The sequence below is a fragment of the Saimiri boliviensis genome, chromosome 1 (assembly GCF_048565385.1).
Source record: "Saimiri boliviensis isolate mSaiBol1 chromosome 1, mSaiBol1.pri, whole genome shotgun sequence".
Taxonomy (NCBI): domain Eukaryota; kingdom Metazoa; phylum Chordata; class Mammalia; order Primates; family Cebidae; genus Saimiri; species Saimiri boliviensis.
Genome location: NC_133449.1, coordinates 194,566,288 through 194,579,407, shown reverse-complemented (window position 1 = coordinate 194,579,407; position 13,120 = coordinate 194,566,288). Strand labels below are relative to the sequence as shown.

Below are 13,120 nucleotides of genomic sequence, written 5' to 3'. Positions count from 1 at the left end.
TCCTAGCTACTCAGGAGGCTGAGGTGGGAGGACTGCTTGAATTCAGAAGGTGGAGGTTGCAGTGAGTCGAGCTTGTGCCACTACACTCCAGCCTGGGGAACAGAGCAAGACTCTCTTTAAAAAAAAAAAAAAGAGAAAGGTGCGGGTGTAGGGTGCACTAGCATGAGCAGGGGTGATGTGATGGCGGAGAAGGTGGTCAGGAAAGGCCTCTCTGTGAAGGTGACAGACATGAGGGCTGAGCCTGGGGACTCCTGGGGAGAGCAGCACAGGAGGGCTCTAGGTGTTGGTGCCATTTGTAGTCCTTTTGTTTTGTTTTGTTTTTGAGATGAAGTCTTGCTCTGCCACCCAGGCTGGAATGAAGCAGCACAATCTTGGATCACTGCAAACTCTGCCACCAGGGTTTAAGCCACCTCCGCCTCCCTGAGAGCTGGGATGGCAGGCGGAGTCCCTGTGCCTGGCCTATGTACCAGCATTTTCAAATTCTTCCGAAAGCACCGCTTCAGGAAGGTTGGTTTGACAGCCATCAGAAATAAACTACAGAATGTCAGGACAAGGATCACGTCAGTGACAGGGTGGCCATGGACATCCACTGGCCAGCAGCAGGGAAGCCACTCAGACCTCGGATTCCACCTCTGCAGCCTGCCTGCACCTGAACCCTCGTCCCCACATCAGTAGAAGCCTGGAACTCTCAGAACAGCAGACCTCATCAGCCACTGCCACCTTCACCAGAATGATGTGATTGATTCCTTCATGCAGAAGACAGCAGGAACCCCGAGAGAACGGGACCCAGAATGTGTGGGTTTTGATGGACAAGGTGGTAGGATCTGGGAGGCTTCACCTACCTCACTTCCTGACCCCCACACTCCTTCCCAAGTCCTGCTCGGCACAGAGACTAGAGTGACATCACCAGAAATGTAGACGCTTGGAAGGACACCAGCCACACAGAGGAGTCCAGAGGTCTGCAAGGTGTCCAGCTCCTGGCCCCGGATGCCCAGGACTCTGTCCAGAAAGGCTCCCTCCCAGCCATGGAACTTGATGATCCTCGAGTTTCTGAGGATGGAGCTGGTGAGCCGGGCCTGCAAGTCCTGCCTCATTTGCTCTCTTGGGATTGGAGGGAAGAGAGATGAAGACAGGGCTGGTCAAGAATGCTCCCCTGCACCCTGAGAGCCACCCTGCAGCAAATCCCACTGACCTCACCAAGTGCGTCCGAGCGGTGTCTGCCTTTCCGCGTCTCTGACCCCCAGTCTTGGTCCATCCACCATCATCCTGTGCCTGGACTCCTGCAGGAGCTGACCCAGGACAATTGCCCCAGGGAGGCAGACTCTGATGCCCGGAGAACAGATTTGCCCCTGAGCCCACCTGGGTATGAGACCACCAGGAAGGCTACCTGCAGGTGGGCAATGCCTGAGCTACATCTTTTTTTCTTCCTTTTACATTTTTTGTGGAGTTGGGGTCTCACTATGTTGCCCAGGCTGGCTTCAAGCTCCTGGGCTCAAGTGATCCTCTGCCCTTGGCCTCCTAAAATGCTGGGATGACAGTCTGAGCTACATCTTAAATGACCAGGATGTGGGTGCTGAGCAGGCAGAGAATGGGGAGAGGGAGCTGGGGAAGAGGGAGGGGAGGGCTTTGAGACAGGGGGCAGCAAAAACCCAGGCCCAGGGAACAGCATGACTCGGAGGACACTCAGTGTGGCCAGAGGAGCGCGTGGGCAGGGTCCCTTGGCATTTTAGGGTCAGGCAGGAGTCTGGGGTCTCCTGTGCTTCACTGGGGTGGGGGTGGGGGCATCATCAGAAGGCAGCTGCCTGAAGGTTTTTTGTCATTTTTTGAGATAGAGTCTTGATCTGTTACCAGGCTGGAGTGCAGTGGTGCGACCTCAGCTTACTGTAACCTCCGCCCCCAGAGTTCAAGCGACTCTCCTGCCTGAGCCTCTGGAGTAGCTGGGATTACAGGTGCCTGCCACCGTACTCAGCTAATCTTTGTATTTTTTAAATAGAGATAGCATTTTGCCATGTTGGCCAGGTTGGTTTTGAACTCCTGACCTCAGGTGATCCACCTGCCCCGGCCCCCCAAAGTGCTGGGGTTACAGGCATGAGACATAGTGCCCTGCGGCCACGCAGGAGGCTGGAGAAAGTCCAGGTGACAGACGGACACTGGACAACTGGGCCTAGAGAGGAAATGAGCTCCTTCCCTCCATCCCCTTCCCTCCCTCCCTCCCTCTCTCTGCCTTTCTTTCCTCTCTTCCTTGCTCCTTTCTTTCCGCCCTCCTGACCTTTCTTTCCTTCCTCTTTCTCTCTTCCCTCCCTCATTCCTTCTCTTCCTCTCTCAACTCTTTCCTTCCCTCCCTCCCTCCGTCCTCCCCTTTCCTATCTTTCCTTCCCTCCCTCCTTTTCTCCCCTCCCCTCGCTTCCTTTTTCCGTTCCTTCCTCCTTCCCTTCTTCCCTCCCTCCATTCTTCCATAGTTCTCAAACACTTACCCAGCACCTTCCACATGCCGAGCACTGACTAGATGCTGAGTCTGCTGCTTCGGAGCTTCCAGTCTAAGGAGAGGGAGGTCGTCGGCCCCCATCAGGCACTTCCTGCAGGGCCCTTTAAGAAGTGGGAAGTGCTGGGGAAAAGCAAAAAGGAACCCAGGACCGGCCAAGGAGAGGAGTTGCTGGGAGGAGAGGGCTGGGCGGGCTGCGGCCTTGCAGGACGGTGGTGAGGGAGGTCGCCCCGACTGCAGAGGGGGTGCTGCAGGGGACAAGGCTCTTCTGGAGTGAGGGTGGTCCAGGCCGAGGGAACAGCTCAAGCAGACGCCTGGAGAGATGTGTGAACATCAGGCAGTGTGAGGATGGAGAAGGGGGTAGGTGGGGAAGGGAGGGAGACGGGTGGAAGGTGAGGCTGGGGGTGATGAGGCAGCTCAGGGCGAGCCTGGTGGGCCACTGTCGGGCCTTTGGCTCAGACCGAGGACAATGGGGCCACTGTGGGTCTGAGCAGAGGAGGGTGAACGGATTCGGCTCACACAGGGCTCCTGTGGCTGGGAGTGCAGAGAGGCTGGGGCAGAAGTAGGGAGTGAGCCTTGATGCTGGGTGCATTTTCAAGGTGACACCAAACAAATCTGCTGACCCATGGGGTGTGGGAGAAAAAGGCATTGAGCTGACCCAGGGCCTGGGGCCTGAACACCGGAGGGAGCCGCCATCCATTGCGATGGAGGGGGATAGGGTGCAGGTCTGCACGATGGGCAACTCACAGCTTCACAGTTGACAAGAACAAAGCCAGGCCCGCTGGCTCCCACTCAGCTCTCCCCTCCCCCGTCGCCCACACCAGGGCCTGTGTCTTCCTCCCTACTTCCTGCCTGGTCCATTCCTTTCCCAAAAGCCGAACCTGACTGATTCCTCTTCTTGGTGATGAAGAAATTCGGAGGGAGGAGGCTCAGGAAGACAGCAATGGCGGTGAGGGCGGAGGGGCCCAGGAGCTGGGGACAGAGGGGACAGGATGTCAGGAGATCCTGAGGGGCCCAGCTGCCAGAGGCATGTGAACTACAGCAACTCCATCTTGAATAGGAGCTGGGTGAAAGGAGACCGAGACCTCCTGGGCTGCATTTCCAGGCGGTGAAGGCATTCTAAGTCACAGGACGAAATAGGAGGTCAGCGCAGGATACAGGTCAGAGACCTTGCCAATAACACAGGCTGCAGGAAAGAAGCCAGCCCAAAACCCTCCAAAACCAAGACAGCCAGGAGAGTGACCTCTGCTCGTCCCACCAGCAACAGGACAGTTTGCAAATGCCATGGCAACCTCAGGGAGTTGCCCTGTATGATCTAAAAAAGGGCAGGCGTGAATAATCCACCCCTTGTTTAGCCTGTCACCAAGAAATAACCCTAAAGATGGGCACCGGCACCATCTGGCTGCTCTGTCTATGGAGTAGCCATTCTATCTTTAGTTTCCTAAAAAACTTGCTTTTTTAGGAAAGAGTAAACTTGCTCTGTGGCTCACACCTGTAATCCCAGCACTTTGGGAGGCTGAGGCAGGCGGATCACCCGAGGTCAAGAGTTCAAGATCAGCCTGGTCAACATGGTGAAACACTGCTCTATTAAAAATATAAAAATTAGCTGGGTGTGGTGGCAGGCACCTGTGATCCCAGCTACTTGGGAGGCTGAAGCAGGAGAATCACTTGAACCCGGGAGGTGCAGGTTGTAGTGAGCCAAGATCACACCACTGCCTTTTAGCCTGGGCAACAGAGTGAGACTCCATCTCAAAAAAGAAAAACAAAACAAAAAACAAACAACCAAACAAAAAAAATGTGCTTTCACATTACAGACTCGCCCTGAGTTGTTTCTTGAACGAGATTCAAGAACCCTCCCTTGGGGTCTGGATTGGGTCCCCTTTCTTGTAACAGCTGTAGATCCTGAAGGGGGTCAGACTTGGGTCCTAAGATGGGGAGTCAGGGAATGTGACGAGGGAAGCTACCAGGTCCCAGGGATCTGGGCTCATGGGGGTCAGGAGGCACCTGCTGAAGACGGGGTCCTTCAATATCAATGTCAGGGAGGGGAATGGCCCACTTACATGATGGGGAGAGGGTTATAGTCAAGACAGAACTTGCACACACAGAAGTGGGACTGGGCGGTGTTGAGACCTCTGGAATCAGGACCGGGTTCAAATCCTGACTCTGAGGCTTGTGAGTGTGGCCTTGGGGCAAGTCGCCTCCCTAACGTGCAATTCCCTTGTCTGCAAAATGAGAACAGAGTTGTCCTCATTTTGCATGTTTGCTTATTACATTTAATAATCTTCCTAATCTTCATTTCACCCTCATGAGGGTTGTCAGACTTAGCAAATCATCGTACAGATTCCCAGTTACATTTGAAGACAAAGAGTGAATAAGGTTTTAGTCTAAGTTGCGTGCCTTATTTGGGACATACACTGAGAATCCGAAATTCACACTTCACTGGATGTCTGGAGTTTTCTCTGGCAATCCCGCTCCCCACCGACGTGGTGCTTTTGGGATAGTTATCTTCCGCCTCTCAGCTTTGGTTTCTGTATCTGGAAAATGTGGAAGCAGGAGGTAGAACAAATGATTTTTAAGTTGCTGTGACTTTCTGAGAGTCCTTCACAGGTTACTTGAACCCATTCTCTAGCCAAGCCCCACCCCAACTCCAGTCTGTGTGCTTCAGTTTCCCCTCTCAGTCCTTAGGGATACTATTTTTTTTTTTTTTTGAGATGCAGTCTCACTGTTACACAGGCTGGAGTGCAGTGCGGCGATCTTGGCTCACTGCAACCTCCGCTTCTCAACCAATTTTCCTGTTTAGCCTCCCGAGTAGCTGAGATTATAGGCTTGCATCATTATACCTGGCTAAATTTTGTATTTTTAGTACAGTGTTTCACCGTGTTGCCAGGCTGGTCTCGAACTCCTGGTCTCAAGTGATCTACCCACTTCAGCCTCCCTAAATGCTGCGATTACAGGTTTGAGCCACCCCACCCAGCTCAAAGAAAATAGAAGTGTTCTAATCTTGGGTCAGTTTGTTTCATTTATGCAGCAATGGCGCCACCTGGTGGCTTCATGGAAAAGTGCCCTGAGGGTAAACAGCCCACAGCAGGGGTTGGAAAAACAGAGGAATGTAATAGAAGATGAACATTTATCTCTGGGGGAAAAATGGTTCATTAAACTGTAGCAAACAACCCCAGTATCCACCCCTCCTTCACCAGGATCTCATGGTGATGTTAGGAGCTGTCTACCAAGAGGCAGGAAAAGTGCACAGGGAAAGTAACATTGCATATCATCTGCAGATATCTTGGTCTTGTCTGAATTTGTTTTTTTTTTTGTTTGTTTGTTTTTGTTTTTTTGAGGTGGATTCTTGCTCTGTCCCTCAGGCTGGAGTGCAGTGGTGTAATCTCATCTAACTGCGACTTACGCCTCCCAGGTTCAAGCGGTTCTCCTGCCTCAGCCTCCTTAGTAGCTGGGATTACAGGCGCCTGCCACCATGTCGGGCTAATTTTTGTATTTTCAGTAGAGATGACGTTTCACCAGGTTGGCCAGGCTGGTCTCGAACTCCTGAGCTCAAGTGATCCACCTGCCTCAGCCTTCTAAAGTGCTGAAATTACAGGCATGAGCTACTGCGCACAGCCTGGTCTCCTCTGATTTTTAGCAACAATGGGGCCAACCTGATCAATTGCCCTGAATTTTCCCATGTTCTTCCTCTCTGTCTTTTTCTTCCTAATGATGATATGTATGCATTGTACATCAAGCACTGTCTGAGTGCCTTCCGTTGCACTTGCTAAGCACCTATTGTTTGCAAGGCCCTGGAATACAAGGTGAAGGCATCAGAAAAGGTCCTGGCCCCTAGTCCTGGCAAAAACAATCATATGCATGCACATTTGACTTTTTTTGAAGTATTCAATTATAATCAAAATGCCACTAACATTTTTTACAAGGCCGGACGCAGTGGCTCACACCTGTAATCTCAGCACTTTGGGAGGCTGTGATGGGTGGATCATCTGAGGTCAGGAGTTCGAGACCAGCCTGGCCAACATGGTGAAACCCGGTCTCTAATAAAAATGCAAAAATTAGCCAGACCCGGTGGTGCACGCCTGTAATTCCAGCTACTCAGGAGCTGAGGCTGGAGAATTGTTTGAACCTAGGAGGCGGAGGTTGCAATGAGCCAAGATTGCACCACTGCACTCCAGTCTGTGTGACGTAGCAAGACTCTGTCTCAAGAAAACAAAACAAAACATGTTTCACAATTTTTAGAAAGAGGGTCCTGCTGTGTCTCGGAGCTGGAATTCAGTGGTGTGATCACAGCTCACTGTAACCTTGAACTCCTGGGCTCAATCATCCTCCTGCCTCAGCCTCCCAAGTAGTTAGGACTATAGGTGTGCACCACCAACATGCCCAGTTAATTAAAAATTTTTTTTGTAGAGATAGAATCTCTCTGGTTGGTATGTTGCACAAGCTAGTCTTGATCTCCTGGCCTCAAGTGATACTCCCACCTCAGCCTCCATATGCCATTATACCTTAAATGTACCCAGACAGGGCTTATGCCTGTGATCCCAGCACTTTGGGAAGCCGAGATAGGCAGACCACTTGAGGCCAGGAGCTTGAGAGCACCTGGCCAACGTAGTGAAACCCCATCTCTACTAAAAATATAAAAAATTAGCTGGGTGTGGTAGTGCCTGTAATCCCAGCTCCTAGGGAGGCTGAGGCTCGAGAATTGCTTGAACCTGGGAGGCAGAGGTTACAGTGACCTGAGATCACACCACTCCACCACCTTGGCCAGCAGAGAGAGACTCTGTCTCAAACAAACAAACAAACATCCAGCCAGGGGTCTAGAAACCACAGCATATAGTATCTACACGGGAGACATACAGATGCCTCACCTGTTTTTATACAGCCCATGAGCTGCATAAGAATGTTTTTTTGTTTTATATTTTTAAATACTTGAAAAAAACCAAGCTGGGCACGGTGGCTGATGCCTGCAATCCCAGCACTTTGGGAGGCCTAGGTGAGAGGATCACCTGAGGTCAGGAGTTGGAGATCAGCCTGGCTAACATGTCGAAACCCTACCTCTACACAAATACAAAAATTAGTCAGGCCTGGTGGCACACACCTATAATCCTGAGCTATAGTGCAGTGGCGCGATCTTGGCTCACTGCAATCTCTGCCTCCTGTGTTCAAGCAATTCTCATGCCTCAGCCTCCCGAGTAGCTGGGACTACAGGCATGTGCCACCATGCCCATCTAATTTTTTTTTTTTTTTTGTATTTTTAGTGCAGATTGAGTTTCACCATGTTGGCGAGGATGGTCTTGATCTCCTGACCTTGTGATCCACCCACCTCAGCCTCCCAAAGTGCTGGGATTACATGCATGAGCCCCCAGCCCTTTTTTTTTTTTTTTTTTGAGACAGGGTCTCACTCTGTGGAGGTGCAGGCTGCGCCGAGTTCTGACTGTACTACTGCACCCAAGCTGGAGTGTAGAGGTGACATCATGGCTCACTGCAGCCTCCATCTTCCCTGGATTCAAATGATCCTCCCACCTCAGCCTCCTGAGTAGCTGGCGACAAGCAAGTGCCACTGTGCCTGGCTAATATTTTTGTGTTTTTTATAGAGACTGGGTCCCCCTGTGTTACCCATGCTGGTCTCAAACTCCTGGCTTCAAGCAGTTCTCCTACCTTAGCCTCCCAAAGTCCGGATATTACAGCTGCAAGCCACTGTACTCAGCCTGTTATATCCTTACAATGGGATTTATTTTTTTGAAGACAGGGTCTCATTCTGTCTTCCAGGCTGCAGCACAGTGGTGCAGCTGTGGCTCACTGCAGCCTCCACCTCTCAGGCTCAAGTAGTCCTCCTGCATCAGCCTCCCAGTAGCTGGAACCACAGGTGCACCACCATGTATGACTAACTTATTTTTTGTAGAGATGGGCTTTCACCCTGTTGCCTGGGCTGGTCTCAAACAGCTGGGCTCAAGTGATCCTCCAGCCTCAGCCTCCCAAAATACTGGGATTATAGATGAAAGCCACCAAACCTGACCTGTTTTATTCCTTATAGTGGTCACCTGTATTAGAAGACATTCTGTTGTGTTCAAGCCCCTGGTTGACCAAAAACTCCACGGCCATCCTTCTGAGCCTGCTTATAGAGAAGACGAATGGGGGTCGAGTTGTCTTTTTTTTTTTTTTTCTTGAGATGGAGTCTGGCTCTGTCCCCCAGGCTGAAGTGCAGGGGCATGATCTAAGCTCACTGCAACCTCCACCTTCCGGGTTCAAGCGATTCTCCTGCCTCCATCTCCCAAGTAGCTGGGATTACAGGCACATGCAACCATGCCCAGTTCATTTTTGTATTTTTAGTAGAGACATGTTAGCAAGGCTGACCTCGAACTCCTGACCTCAAGTGATCTGCCCTCCTCAGCCTCCCAAAGTGCTGGGATTACAAGCATGGACCCCCATTCCTGGCAGAAGGATCGGGATTTCTTATTTATTTTTATTTTTCATTTTTTAGACGGAGTCTCACTCTGTCACCCAGGCTGGAGTACAATGGTGTGGTCTCGGCTCACTGCAACCTCTGCCTGCAGGGATTCTCTGGTCTCAGCCTCTCCAGTAGCTGGGACTACAGGCATGTGCCACCATACCTAGCTAATTTTTGTATTTTTAGTAGAGGTGGGGGTTTCACTATGTTGGCTATGATGGCCTCGAACTCCCAACCTCTGGTGATCCTTCCACCTCAGCCTCCTAAAGTGCTGGGATTATAGGCGTGAGCCACTGTGCCCGGCCATGAGTTTTCTTAAACCAAAGCATATTCCTTGCCATGTTTGACAAGATTGTGCCCCAGCATTGTATTTTCCTTGATTCATTCCCCTTTGAATAGCGAACCTCTCCAAAGCTGTAAGAAACATGGAAGAGCCACTGGCTGGGTTGGCTGGGTGGTGGCAGGGGGGCTGGGGTCCCAGCAGTTGGCATCCCCTTTCTCAGGATGTACACGGGGCCTCATGTACCTGTTATCTCCTGGATCAGCTCGTCCACATCGTCGGGGTGAAAAAAGGAGAGAAGACCTTGTTTTCTTCCATGCTTGAAGCCAATATCACCATCCACAACATTGTTGTCAGTGCGTGCCCGACCCACCGGTAGCCTAGAAATATTTAGACCTGGTTTATTAACCATACACCTGCCAGACCCAAACCAGCCAAAACATGAAATCGACCGGGCGCAGTGACCCACAACTGTCATCCCAGCACATTGGGAGGCCAAGGCGGGCAGATCTCCTGAGGTCAGGAGTTTGAGACCAGGCTGGCCAACATGGTGAAACCCCATTTCTACTAAAAACACAAAAATGAGCTGGGTGTGGTGGTTCACACCTGCAATCCCAGCTACTGGGAAGGCTGAGGCGGGAGAATCACTTGAATACAGGAGGCAGAGGTTGCAGTGAGCTGAGATTGAACCACTGGACTCCAGCCTGGGCACAGAACGAGACTCCGTCTCAAAAACAACAGTAACAACAACAAAAACAAAACCACAAGATCAAGTCCCCTCCCCCACCCCCACCCTTATTTTTAAGAGATAGGGTCTTCCTGTGTTGTCCAGGCTACAGTGCAGTGGCACGATCATAGCTCACTGCAGCCTCTTACTCCCAGGCTCAAGCAGTCCTGCTGAGTAGCTGGGATTATAGGTGTGCGCTACCATGCCCAACTAATTTGTGTGTGTGTGTGTGTGTGTTTGTGTGTAGATGGGGTCTCACCATGTTGGCCAGGCTGGCCTCAAACTCCAAACTTCAAGTGATCCTCCCATCTCAGCCTTCCAAAGTGCTGGGATTACAGTCATGAGCCTCTGCTCCTGGCCAAAACCTAATTACACATTCAGAAATGATCAAGGGCATGAGCTTCTGTGTCCTTCAACAGTGAAATGGGCCGGGCGTGGTGGCTCACGCCTGTAATCCAAGTACTTTGGAGGCCAAGGCGGGTGGATTACCTGAGGTCGGGAGTTCAAGACCAGCCTGACCAACATGATGAAACCCCCTTTAAAAAAAAAAAAAGAACAACAACAGTGAAATGGATTATTCCTTGGGTATAACTTTGCTGGGGATAATGTAACAACGTACCACAAACTAAGTGCCTTAGAACAAGACAAATTTGTTGTCTCAGGCCAGATGCCATGGCTCATGTCTGTAATCCCCGTACTTGGGGTGGGTGAGTGAAAGTATCACTTGAGGTCAAGAGTTCAAGACCAGCCAGGCCAACATGATGGAACCCCGTCTCTACTAAAAAAATACAAGGCCGGGCATGGTGGCTCACCTGTAATCCTAGCACTTTGGGAGTCTGAGGCGGGCGGATCATGAGGTCAGGAGTTTGAGACCAGTGTGGCCAACATGGTGAAACCCAGTCTCTACTAAAAATACAAAAATTAGCTGAGCGTGGTGGTACATGCCTGTAATCCCAGCTACTCAGGAGGCTGAGGCAGGAGAATTGCCTGAACCAGAAAGATGGAGGTTGCAGTGAGCTGAGATTGTACCACTGCACTCCAGACTGGGGGACAGAGCAAGAATCCATCTCAGAAAAAAAAAAAAAAAAAAAAAATCAGCCAGGCATGGTTGCATGTGACTGTGCTCCTAAGCTACTCAGGAGGCTGAGGTGGGAGGATTGTTTGAGCCAGGGAGGATGAGGCTGCAGTGAGCTGAGATCATGCCACTGCACTCCAGCCTGGGTGACAGAGTAAGACCCTGGCTCAATAAATAAACAAAAAATTGTTGTCGCCCAGTTGGGAGGCTGGAAGTCTAAAGTTGGGTGCCTGCAGGCCGGGCTTCCTCTGGAAGCTCTGGAGAAGAATCTGTCCCAGCCTCTATCCTGGCTCAGGCATCCCTTGGCTTATAGTGGCCATCGTCCTTCTATGCATGTCTGTCTCTGTGTGCAAATTTCCCTTTGGGCAGGCACAGTGGCTCACACCTATAATCCCAGCACTTTGGGAGGCCGAGGTGGGAGGATTGCTTGAGCCCAGAAGTTCAAGACCAGCCTGGGGAACATAGTGAGATACCATCTCTACAAAAAATACAGAAAATTAGCTGGGCATGGTGGAACACACCCATAGTCCCAGCTACTCAGGAGGCTGAGGTAGGAGAGTCACTTGAACCCAGGAGATTGAGGCTGCAGTGAGCTCTGATCACACCACTACACTCCAGCCTGGGTGACAGAATAAGACCCTGTCTCAAGAAAAAAATATTTTATCCTTTTTTGTTTACTGGCAACAAATTTCCCTTTTAGTAAAGACACCAGTTATATGGGATCAGGGCCCCACCTTCATGACCCATTTTAATTTGACAACCTCTGTAAAGACCCGGTCTCCAATAAGATCATGCCTGTAATCCCAGCACTTTGGAGGGCTAAGGTGGGAGAATCACTTGAGGCTAGGAGTTCGAGACCAGCCTGGACAACATAGTGAGAACTCGACTCTACAAAAACAATTTTAAAAAATTAGCTGGGTGTAGGGGTGTGCACCTGTAGTCTCAGCTCCTCAGGAGGCAGGAGCACAGAGTGAGCCCAGGAGGTTGAGGCTGCAGTCATCTGTGATTGTGCCACTGTACACCAGCCTGGGCAACAGCAAGACCTAGTCTGTCTCAAAAGAAAAAAAGGAAAAAAAAAAAAAAAAGGTTTGGTGATCCAATTTGGGATAATTTTTTAAAACTTTAACTCTGTATTTTTTTCATATTGCTTAGCTTTTCCACATTCTGAACTTTGTGATTATAACCAGAAAATAGCAGTTGCATTCCTTTTGTATTTTGAGATGGAGTTCTGATCTTGTTGCCCAGGCTGGAGTGCAGTGGCATGATCTCTGCTCACTGCAACCTCTGCCTCCCTGGTTGAGTGATTCTCTTGCCTCGGCCTCCTGAGTAGCTAGGACTACAGGCGTATGCCATCCCGCCTGGCTCACTTTTGTATTTTTAATAGAGGGGGGATTCATCGTGTTGGTTAGGTTGGTCTCAAACTCCTGGCTTCAAGTGATCTTCCTGCCTCAGCCTCTCAAAGTGCTGGAATTACAGGCATGAGCCACAGCACCCGGCCATACTTATCTTTTTGTCCACAGAAATGACCAGCATTTCAATTTTTGTTTTGTCTTGTTTTGTTTTTCTTAGATGAAAACAAACTGGCAGTTATAACTGGGGAGAACAACTTGTATTATGGGAATTTTAAATTAAAAGATGGAGTCTTGCTCTGTCACCCAGGCTCGAGTGCCGTGGGATGATCTCGGCTCACCACAATCTCAACCTCTTGGGTTCAAGCAATTCTCAGCTTATTGAGTAGCTGGGATTGTAGGCGCATGCCACCACACTGGGCTAAATTTTGTAGTTTTAGTGGAGTCAGGGTTTCATCATGTTGGCCAGGCTGGTCTTGAACTCCTGACCTCAGGTGATCCACCTGCCTCAGCCTCCCAAAGTGCTGGGATGACAGGCGTGAGCCACCGCGCATAGCCACTGTGATTATCTAACTGTATTTCCAAAAGGAGAGGAAAAAATAATTTTATTTCCATCCTCACAGTAACTCCATGAAGGAGATAATATCATCCACCTTTTACAAATGAGATAACAAAAGCTCCAGCTTTTTTTTTTTTTTTTTTTCCTGAGACTGTGTCTCACTTTGAAGCCCAAGCTTGAGTACAGTGGCATGATCTTGGCTC

The 13,120-nt window shown here is 50.3% G+C and overlaps 1 long non-coding RNA gene and 1 pseudogene across 1 annotated transcript in view; both read right to left on the bottom strand.

Annotated features, from left to right (window-relative positions):
• The window catches only part of LOC141582884 (uncharacterized), a 154,282-nt gene that overhangs the window by 74,407 nt on the left and 66,755 nt on the right, over positions 1–13,120 (bottom strand). The window lies entirely within an intron of this gene.
• Positions 1–13,120, bottom strand: part of LOC120365306 (uncharacterized) — an 81,389-nt pseudogene that overhangs the window by 45,132 nt on the left and 23,137 nt on the right.